General features: G+C 34.5%; 1 protein-coding gene across 1 annotated transcript in view; it reads left to right on the forward strand.

Moving 5' to 3' along the window:
• Positions 1 to 11585, forward strand: part of LOC132036635 (uncharacterized) — a 44579-nt gene that overhangs the window by 1342 nt on the left and 31652 nt on the right. The window lies entirely within an intron of this gene.

An 11585-nucleotide genomic window follows, 5' to 3' on the forward strand; every position in this document is an offset into this window, starting at 1 on the left:
TGTTCAAGATACTCATAAATCATATGACTATGAGATTTCTGACGTTTGTAGCAATGGTAACGTGCTACCTGTTGTTGAATTTGATTCCGGGCAAGAACTGATGATTGGTTTAGAAAGATGGTATGTAATGGAGGAAGATGTAGCGGTTGCCATGCGAAAGCAAATTCCCCTCATACTGGCTTGGGCTCTAAGCATTCATAAGTGTCAAGGGATGACTCTGAACAACCTCCATACAGATCTCTATCGGGTGTTTGGCTTTGGGATAGTCTATGTTGCTCTTTCGCATGTTAAAAGCTTGGATGGCCTTAATCTGTCAATTTCAATCCGTCAAAGATTAAGGCAAACCCCAAAGTTTTGCAGTTCTACGAAAGATTGTCTGGTGAAAAAGATGAACCAAAAGAAGACTGTGCGACTGATGAGATTTAAATTTGGAAGTCTGTGATGTAAATCTTGAACAGTGATAGTAGAATTCGGAAAATCATTGCCTCTCTCTTCTTGTACTCTATTAAATTCGTTCCTATTCCATTGTGCTAGAGTTGGCTGCTGACAAGTTTTGGACTGAAATAGCTTAGGCAGTGGGAGGATACACATTGTAGAGTGTCATCCGTATGGATTACAGTACTCCTATCGCTTCCGTTTCTCTCTATATTTTCTTTAGTTCTTCGACTCTATATAGGGTTTAAAGATCGAGTAACTAAAAGTTTTGCTCGAGTTGTTTTCATTCTAATCTAACCTTCTATTCTAAATGTGAATTTTATTCCAACACTGTTTTTCTGTTAGCCTGATTCCCCAGTTTTAACTTCTGTGATGGTATTTTTGAGAAGAAAAGACAAACAGAAAGCAAGATTTAGACGTTAGTTGACAGTTTCACAGACACGGTTCAATAGATGATCATTTCCTCCCCCACCCCCTCTCCCCCACTCTTTCCCTCAAAAAATAAATCTTTTCTACGGTCATATATATAACGTTGCTCGGACTCTTTAAAAATATTACTTGGATATGTGTGAGATCAATCAAAAGCTATGTATTTTTTAAGAATCCAATACGAATACGGAAACATTTTTAGAAGGTCCGAGCATCATAATTGATGTGTGTTTGAGTAATTGAGTCGATTGTAACAAAACCCTAGCAGGTAGGTAATATTCCCCATGTTGCACAAGTGTAGAAAATTAGAGGTAGTAACACAGAATGTCGTCCAATTATAGGTAATGATCTCCCAAAATCATGTTTTTTTGTTTTGTAACAACAAGATTACTCAACTTTCCCTATATCACATTAAAAGTCACCTAATAAATATTTGGCCAACAAAATATGACATGGCATTTAATTTATGGGTCTTTGACATATATATACATCTTAAGGAGAAATATTTACGAAACATTGACGATAGTTTTATATTTACAAAACATAACATTACAAATCCTATACAAAACATGCTTTATATTTAAAAAAATAAATTATTTTTATTTTTTTAAAATCATTTTTTTTAAAAATATTTTTTATTTTTTTAATTTTTTTTTTTTTAATTTATTTTTATTTTTTAAAAAAATTAATATTTTTTTTTTTGCTCAAAAACTTATGTATGAAAGTTGTATGAAATGTGTATATCTCGCTCAAGACTTAAAAAGTTTGCTCAAAATTGTGTATGAAAAATGTATGAAATGTGTATATCTGTTCAAGGCTTAAAAAATCCGCTCAAAATTGTGTGTATGAAAACAATATGAAATTTGTATCTTGCTCATGTCTTAAAATTTCGCTCACATTTTCATGTATAAAGTTCATGTTAAATTTCTGTAAAATTAATACAACTACAACAACATTGTAACAATTTTCATACAATATTCAAGGCTTAAAGTTTTCGCTCAAAATTTTGTATATGAAAATTATATTAAAAATTTTGCTCACACATACACTTTCATACAACTTTCATACATAGAAATATGAGGTAATTTTTTAAGCCATTGAGCAAAAAAAAAAAAAAAGTGTAATATTTAAAAAATATATATAAAAATTATTTTTTTAAAAAATAAAAATATTTAAAAAAAATAATATTTTTTTAATAAAATATATATATATTTTCTGGAAAAAAAAATAAAAAAACGAAAAATATATGAAAATCCGTCATGTTTTGTAATATATCGTTATGTTTTGTAAATAAGGAAAACTATCGTTACGTTTCGTAAATATTTCTCCTTAACATGTATATATACATAGTTTTCCCTTAATTTATTCCACATGGACTTTTTCTCTTTCTCAGTCCACATGGCAAAAAGATCCGATCCGACCCAAGCCCAAATTAACCCTTATTAAACCTATTCTCTCTTAATTAAAATAGAGTTTCAATTTTCTTTAATTAAAATAGAGTTTAACTTTCTCAGGAAAAATTGGGCCATCATTTTATTAAAATCGTGTCATCTTCTTTTTCCTTCTCTAGGCGAAGTCAATAAGGATTTTTAACGACATTAAGTAAATATAGTTCCTGAAGTCTGGTCATTCCTTCTGACCCGTAAATAGTACTACTTATCCTATATTGGCAGCGCTAATAATTAATCAGAATAAGAGCATGTATTTAATCAGGCTATTAAGTCTCAATTAAGAATGCAAAGACTTAATCGATTTCCTAGTTAACTGCTTATTCACTGCTATGTATTAGTTAGAATTAGTACTATTGATAGCCAATAGGTTTTCACTGTTTTTGAGATCTAGCTCTAGAGTCACAATGAGCTAGTTGTACTTGGTTGAATAAAATTGTTCTGTTTGACAAAAAAAAAAAAAAAAATGCAAAGACTTAATTTATTTTGTCATGTGGAATGAGCAAAAAGAAATGAAAAAGTCCATGTGGATTAAATTAAATGTTAAAAATTTATTCGATGACTTTTTATGTGATATTGGAAAAATTGGGTGACTTCTTCTTACAAAACAAAAAAAACATGATTTTGGAAGATCATTATCCATAGTTGGGTGACCTTTTGTGTTACCGATCTTAGAAAATTATGAAACAGAATTAATTGGTGTGTGTGTTGTGCTCTGTGGTTTCTTTCTTGTTGTCTTCTAGAAATGATTGAACCAAATTCACATGATCAACCTCTCAACTCTTATCAGCAGAACATGCAAAGTACGTAGGAGCACAAGTCGCTAAAACTTTGATACCTGTTGGGGAAATAATTGACGACTACGGGTGTGTTCGGTACGAAGGAAAACATTTTCCGGAAAATATTTTCTAATTTTCTCATGTTCGTTTGGTCAAAAATTTTGAAAAACATTTTCTTTAGGAAAAACAAGTTAAACAAAATGGGAAAATGACTTCACTGATAAAAGTAGGAAAACAAGTCGCAAGTGCATTCCACAACCACCCAACCCACCCCAACCACCAAACCCCAACCACGCCACCCCACTCCCCCCCACCCCACCCCATGCCCCCATCCCAAAAAAAAAAAAAAAATTTTTTTTTTTTTTTTTTTTTTTTTGGTTTTTTGCACCACCCATCCCCCACGCCCACCCCCAACTACCAAATCTCAACCACTTCTGCAACCCATGCACCACTCCCCCACGCTGCTCTACCCCTACCCCTACCCACCCCACCCCCCCCCCCCAAAATCCCCCCCCCTTTTTAAATTCTTTTGGGTTTCTACACCACCACATCCCTTCCCCCTGATCCACGCAACCACTCCCCCCACCCCCTAAGCCGCACCCCACCCCGCACCCCACCTCCCTAAATTTTTTTTTAAAAAAAAAATTCTTTTTCGTTTCTACACCACCACATCTGTTACACCCCGTATCTTCGAAGAACACTTATCAAATTTGAAACATAAGTACGTTGAGTTAGGGTTAAGTAAAACTACTTTGGAATATAAGGAGCAAGCATTATTAAGTATATTTAATGAGTGAAGGATGTATATAAAGTATACTTAATTTGGTTTTATAAGGAAATGAGTGGAAGAAATGAAGTAGTACGACTTTGGAGAAAGGATGGGTAAGGTTTTGTGTGAAAATTTTGGTCCAGCTTGGGGGATGAATATCTCTTAGCATATGAAGTGTTTTAAGGTGAAACAAAGCCTAAAATGAAGTTCGTCGAGTCTAGTTTCCAACGCAATAAACCGCTCGTCGATAGGACATCAGAGTAGAGAATTATGGACGTTACAAGTTCAGCTGACAGATATATATATATAAGCGTGCTACAAGATTACTTTTACGATCGACCGCTCGATGGTCGCTTCATGCTGAACCCGACCCGAATTTGACCCTATATAAAGGGTAATAACCCCTTTTTTCATCGATTTTCCTAGAAAATTCCAGAAATTGGAAGAGAGAAAGTGAGGGAATAAAAGTGAGCAATTTTTAAGTCGTGGAGTAGTGGTTTAGGTCCTGTAACGCATGGTTGTGATTCTAGTATTGTTTTGCGGTGGATTTTAGCGTGAATATTGAGGATATTGCTGTCTTAACAAGAAAAAAGGTATGAATCTTTCTCTTTTGATATTATTTAAGGCTTATTTACGGAGATAAAGTCACTAAACAATTGTGTAGTAAGTTGGTAGTTATGGAAGTTGGAAAACAGCGTGTGAAGTACATGTTTGTGAAACATATTGGTGTTGGAAATGATGTTATTGATGTTGGTATTGTTGTTGTTGTTGTTGTTGGTTGCTGAATTGAGATTTCGGGCTAGGCATATAAACAGGGGAGATGCTTTAGATTTTTTAGAGGGGATATAAAATAATTTGACTTGAAAGCTGAGCACAAATATACTATGATGAGTCTAATGATAGCATGAATCCTCTTAAATGTAGACTCACGAATTCGGACGAATAAGTGTGGATAATTGGAGGCTGAACAGGTATGTTAAGGCTCGTCCCTTTCTTTCAAAGGCATGATTCCTATGTTATGATTTCATAAATGTTTCCATATCTTCCTTGTTATCAAAAGTTAAAAGTCTATGATTCCAAGGCATGATTCCCTTCCTTATAACCCGTAAATGTTTTCCAAAATGTCCGTATCTTTTAAAAAAAAAAGGTTTATGATTTTGTAAGCTTTTATGACTACAAAGACGGACATGTTTTTGTAATGACAACGATGATGTCAAAGATGAGAATATGTCTATGATGATTATGATGAGAATGGTTTACGTGTTTGAAAGTCTCAAGTTGTGGATTCAATATGAATATGAGAATATTGAGCTATTTCTTGATCCTCAATTTTATTCCTTGATAATGACTCAATTTTCTAAAGACTTCAAAGTATATGAATTGACGCCTTATGAGATTTATGACCTTATTCTATGTTTTCTCTTGATGTTATTCTTCATTGATAGTCTCACCTTAAAATAATTGTTCCTTCAAGGTGGGATACAACGATGATTATTCTATAATATAATCGGAGGTTACCGACCTTACGTCACTCCGATAGAGTTATAGCTTTTCTTGGGCTCTCATGCATGCTACTTATATGATATATGAATATGATATATGTATATGTATATGGGGAATATGGGAAAAAGGAAGATCATAGACGCATGTAAGCAAACCTGATCGGGTTGGTATCATATAACATGTTATCATCCCGGACGGGACATATGTAGGTTAAATGGATCGGAGCCGACGCCTCGGCAACATGATATGTTCTATTTTATGTATACATGAACAAGAAATGTTTTTTCAAAGAAAGTTAAGCATGCATGGCATCCGCCCTAAGAGGCACTCAGATGTACAGGTTACTCTTTTATCTCATGATATGCTCTATATTTCTATCCTGTTATTATTCATGCTTTGTATCGTTTGTTATGTTATTATTCATGCCTTACATCCTCAGTACATACCTCGTACTGACGTCCCTTCTCATGGACATTGCGTTCATGCCCGCAAGATCAGGTAGAATGATAAAGGACGATCCATCGCAATAATAGAGACCTCCCTCGGAGCCAATCGCACGCTCCATTGATCCGAGCTACAACCCTTTTTGTATGTTATTAAGATTTCTATGAACATATATGGGTACGACTTAGGGCCTTGTCCATCTGTCCTTTCTATATTATGTGTACCTTATAGAGGTCCGTAGATAGTGATATGTAGTCGTGATGTTATGCGGTCTCGTTGGCATTTATTTTGTTGTACAATATATATGTGGCGGCCAAATCGGCTCATTTTGTTACTCTCGGTGTTTACATTTATATGTATGTGTTAGCGTGAGTTCCGGTGCGGTGTCTCGTATGTTGATTGTTCGAATGAGACTGATGGTTCGTTCTGGTGTGTGTGGGCCCGAATGATAGTCGGTGAAATACTAAATGCAAGCATTGAGGATTTTTGGCCGTGTATGTGGTCGGGCAAGCTTGTTACGGCCCATCGGTTTGGGTCGTGACAACATCCCTCCCCCTCCCCCCCCCCACTCAACCCACCCCCAACCACTTCCACCTTTTTTCGCACTTTTGACCTCACAGCCACCCCCCAATTTTTTTTCTTAAAAAAGTTTTAAAAGTTTTTTTCCCCACCACTTCTACGACCACCCCTCCTCCCGACACCCCACCACCCCCTTCAAAAGAATTAATTTTTTTTAAAAGTTCTGAAAAGTTTTCTTTTTTTATTCTCGACACCCATCCCCCGCACGCACCCCTTACCCCCTCCCGAATTTTTTACTTCCTATTTAGTTTTACCTTTATTAAAAAATTATAAAAATTGAAAGTTTGTGTGGTTATTGGAGGGGGGTCGTGGGGGTGGTGTGTAAAAATACAAAAAAGTAACTTTTAAAACTTTTTTAAGATTTTTTGGGGTGGGGGGGGGGTGTGGTTTTGTAGAAAACCAAGAAAAGAAAATTTAAAACTTCAAAAAAAAAAAAAAAAATTAGGGGTGCGTGGGTGGGTGGGTGGGTATAAGGGTCCAGCGCGAGGTGGGGGTGAGGGATGTGATGGTTTAAAAATCCAAAAAAAAATATAAAACTTCAAAAAAAAAATTGGGGGTTGGCGTGGGGGGTGGGTGGTTGTGGGGGTTGGTGTGGTATGTGTCCACGGGGGGGGGGGGGGGGGATGTGGTGGTTTAGAAAATCTAGAAAAAAATTAAAAACTTCAAAAAAAAAAAAAATTGGGGGGTGGGGTGCGGGGGTTGGGGTGGAGTTATGTGTCACGCCCCGAACCATGGCACTCGGTGCCTTACTGCATGTGACCGAGCGAACTACATGACTTGCTGAATCATCATGAGGCATAACATGAGCGGAATATAACGTGAATGCATGATTGAGCCTTTATAAAACGTAGTAAGTCATAATACTTAATAAAAATACTTGTTTAAACACCGAGTACGAAAATAACATGAATGAGCCAAAATGGCTATACGACTCGAAAGTCGACATAACATAACCGACTTGTCAGTCTATGAAACCTCTTTTGATCATGAGTCTTGACGGAAAACATACTTATCGGGACAAGCCCCTAGCATACCTTAGATGTATAACAAATCATAAAACAAAAGTTGACTAAACCCCGAATGAGATGGGGCTCACCAATAAGCTGATACGAATGATGTTCTTGATGTTGGTATTGTCGTCCAGTATATCAATACCTGCATCGTGAAATACGATTTAGGGCAATAAAAGGGGACGTCGCACATTGAATATCTTTTGTAAAGCAAGAAAGAAATAACATGGGACATGATAATAACATAACGTAGACTGGAAATAAACATGATCATGAGTGAGTACCTATACATATATAACATGTGTAAAGTATCGTGAGTAGAGAGAGTTTCAAATATAAAAGTTAAAACATGGTCGGTACTTGCGTCCTACAGCCCAACACTCGTACTTGCCAAAACATGAGATTTAATAATATTATGAAAGGATCCATGTCATTATGAGAGATCGTCCTAAGCATGGGTGGAACAATCCTCATCATTACGATGAGAATGGCTACAGTTTCGAGTCTGTTTGAAGCCTTCTCGGTAATTGACTCAACTCCCAAAAAACATGAACATGTAAAATAAGTGGCACTTGCTGCCCATGGTTTTCATGAATATAACTTGCTGTTATACATGGATATCATGAAATAACTTGTAAACGTGGTTTTTCATGAAATAACTTGTATTTAGAGAGTATGTATCTTGTATCATAGCATGAAAGTAATTATGTAATACATTTGCATGAAAACTTGTAGATATATATGTAGGATATTCATGAAAACAATCATTTTTAGTCAAAAACATGCATGCAAGAACCCATGGAATACAAGATATGGGTTTTCATGGGGATTACGGACGGATTCTCAATAATCATAAAGAAATATTAAGAACACAATGATGGAACTATAACAATTCATACATAATATAATCATGGACATGGACCTAGGGTTATCATGAGCTTGGTATTGAAACCCTAGTTTAGTAGAGAAATCATAATTTTATGGATTTTGAGGCGTGGGGAAAAAAAATGATGTTCCCACACGTAGATAGTAACTCTACATACCCGGTAATGCTCCAAACTTGAATCAAAGATTTTAACTTTGAAGAAGATTTCCAAAATCTTGAATTCTTGAACCTTGAGATGGGTTTTCTTGAAAACCCTAGTTTTAGGAATGATGATTTCTTGTTTAGATTATAAGGATATGTATTAGAATTGACTTGGAATAATTAGAGTAGGCTTACCTTGGTGTTCTTGATGATGGAAGAAGGTAGGAGGTCGTTCTAGGTCTTGAAGGAATGAAAATAATGTTTTGAGCGATATGGACGAGTATATACTGTTCTGGAAAAATAATTTTTCGGCCTTGTTAAATACTGGCCGTATTTCAAAATACGGGCCGTATTTTGAAAATCTTTTAAAGTTTCGTATTTTGAAATATGGACAAGACTGCCTCTGTTACAGCAAAAATGGCCATAACTTCTTTACGGATGTCGTTTGACCCCCGTAATATACCGTTGGAAAGGTATTTCAATGCTCTACAACTTTCATCAAGGAAGTTTTCCCAAATTCCAAATATATTTTGAAATACGGGTCGTAAAACGAAATACGGGCCGTATTTAACCATGTGACATCAAAATGTCAATTTCCAGAATGTTCAGAAATTCTTGGTTTCAGTTTACGATTTGAAATACGGGCCGTATACTGAAATACGGTCCGTATTTAACAATGTAAAATTCCAGAATGTCCACGTAAATAACTGGTAACGGTTTACGACTTGATTTACGACTCGTAAAAAATACTGATCCATCGGGTGGTTGTGGGCGTAAACGCCCATCTTACAACTGAACAGGAAAATTCCAATCCTCACATCCTTTATCTACTTCTCTAAGTCTAGGATCATGGTCAAAGCTTAGGTCAAAGATACGGGGTGTTACATTATGGGGCTTGGGTAGGTATTTTCCTGAAAATGTTTTCTGCCAACCAAACGAACATGAGAAAATAATTAAGAAGTTCACTTATTTTCCGCTACCCAAACGAACATGAGAAAATAAGTAGAAATTCACTTATTTTCCAAGAACACATTTTTCAGGAAAACATTTTCCTCCATACCGAACACACCCTACATCTAAACTTGCGCTCTCTTTAATTCCTACTTTTGCTTATATTTTTGTACTCTCTCCTTCCCAGATTATTGGTCTCGGTTATTAAAAATAGTTATCTCAAATTATTCATTGTTTTAGGAGTTCAAAGCACAATCAATTTTTTTTCCCCATTTTATGCTTAGTAGAATTTTATCATTAATGGAGATGACACATAATAGAGTAAACATTTAATGGAGAGATATTAGAATTTAGACATAAATAAGGATAAAGTTAATTAGTTAAATATCTCTCTTAATTATATTTCTTAAGAGGCATGTAAAACAAAAAAATCCACAAATTAGCTTGTAAGTTGTAGCATACCAATAAGATAATTAATTAATCGTTGTTGTATACTATAGTTCTTCTAGATTAATCCTCATCCGTGTTATGGCGTGGGAAGTGCCACGTTATATATTGTACTCCTTCCGTTCACTCTTACTTGTCTAGTTTGAACGACTTTCCACATCTTTGAAGAAACAATAATTGATATGATTTTTACCACAATTTTCATATTAATTGATGTTTAGTCTTAGGTCTTCTCTTGAAAATGTAATTTTATTATTGTTGTTGGGTTTCTTGCAGGGGCGAATTTATGTATAAAAAATGGGTCACGTGAATCCATGGTTACCCGATTAAACTCGGTATATTATGTATATAATCCTTAAAATATATCTAATATTAACTGAAGGAACACATAATCAAACAAGACCGAGTGGAGCACTGGTTGAGTGTTGGGTTTAATCCCGTAAGGTCGCGGGATCGAACTAAATGCATTTTTGCTGCCTTCTTTTAAAAAAGAAAAATTCTAAGCAGCCTTTAATATTTTGCTCTCCAAGTTAATGTCACTATAAAATTTTATATTTTATCTTAAAAGCAATGGTGAACCCATCCTCTTGAAATCCTGAATTCGCCTCTGGTTTCTTGCCCCGGCAATGTAAAAGCACAATCAGTTCAGATAAGGCATTTATAGGTAAATTTTTATGATAAATAAATATTAATTGATAATCTCACAAAAATGATAACTAACAGACTGTTAACGTACATATTAAATTCACTGATAACATACGAAAATAAATACGTTCTGTGTGTATAGTTTAAATCCATTGTTTTTAGCTTCAAACGAAAACAGTGTTTGAGTGTATAATTGATGTCCTTCTCTAGTTTAGAAAACTGGTCAAAGGAAAAGACTTGTGTCCTTACGCAATTTGCACAAATTTTTAATTTTAACTTCATACCGTGATTTCAAATCTCAAATTCTTCAAAAAGGTGTGATTTGGAATTTCAAAATTTTAAAATGTAGAACATGACCCTTAAGTTTATATTTTGTAAAAAAGATCCATAAGTTGATAGATATATTTACTAACCATTTATATCAAATATTAAAAGATCTGCAAGTTGGTAGTATATTAAGGCCTCATTTGTTTCCATTAAGATTAAGACGTCTGAATCTGAATACACATCTGAATATTAAGATGTGCATTAAGATTAAGATGTCTTGATCTGAATACACATCTGAATATTAAGATGTTGCCTCTACCTCTGAACACTGAATGGTTAAGACCGTTTGTTTTCAATATCTGAATATGCATAATTTATCTTTTTAAACATAATCAATATAAAATTAAAATAAAATTAGGAATTAAACTTTATATCAATAAAATATTTTAAAAGATCTCATTTCAGCTAAATGAATTTATTTTCTAATAGAAATTATGACTATTTGATATTTTAACAACACTATTACACGAAATGTCTTGTCGAATGACCAAATTCTATCATATATACTAGCAAAAGATTATCATAACTTAAACTTGGAGTATAATATTACTTTATAATAATTGTGTATCAAAGTCATTACTGAAAAGGAATACTGTAACTTTTATAAATTATATCATACTTTAGCGTTTTGTCCTATAAACCTCATTCAAAAAGAAACAAAGAAATAAATTAATAATAAGCAAAATAGATGAGGAAAATATTGCCGTCATGTGGAACGATTTTTAGTACAGTCCCATTATGACCGTCGAATCCACATCAAGCAAACAATTTGATCGACTCTGTAAAGATTTT

Source organism: Lycium ferocissimum, chromosome 11 (assembly GCF_029784015.1).
Source record: "Lycium ferocissimum isolate CSIRO_LF1 chromosome 11, AGI_CSIRO_Lferr_CH_V1, whole genome shotgun sequence".
NCBI lineage: Eukaryota > Viridiplantae > Streptophyta > Magnoliopsida > Solanales > Solanaceae > Lycium > Lycium ferocissimum.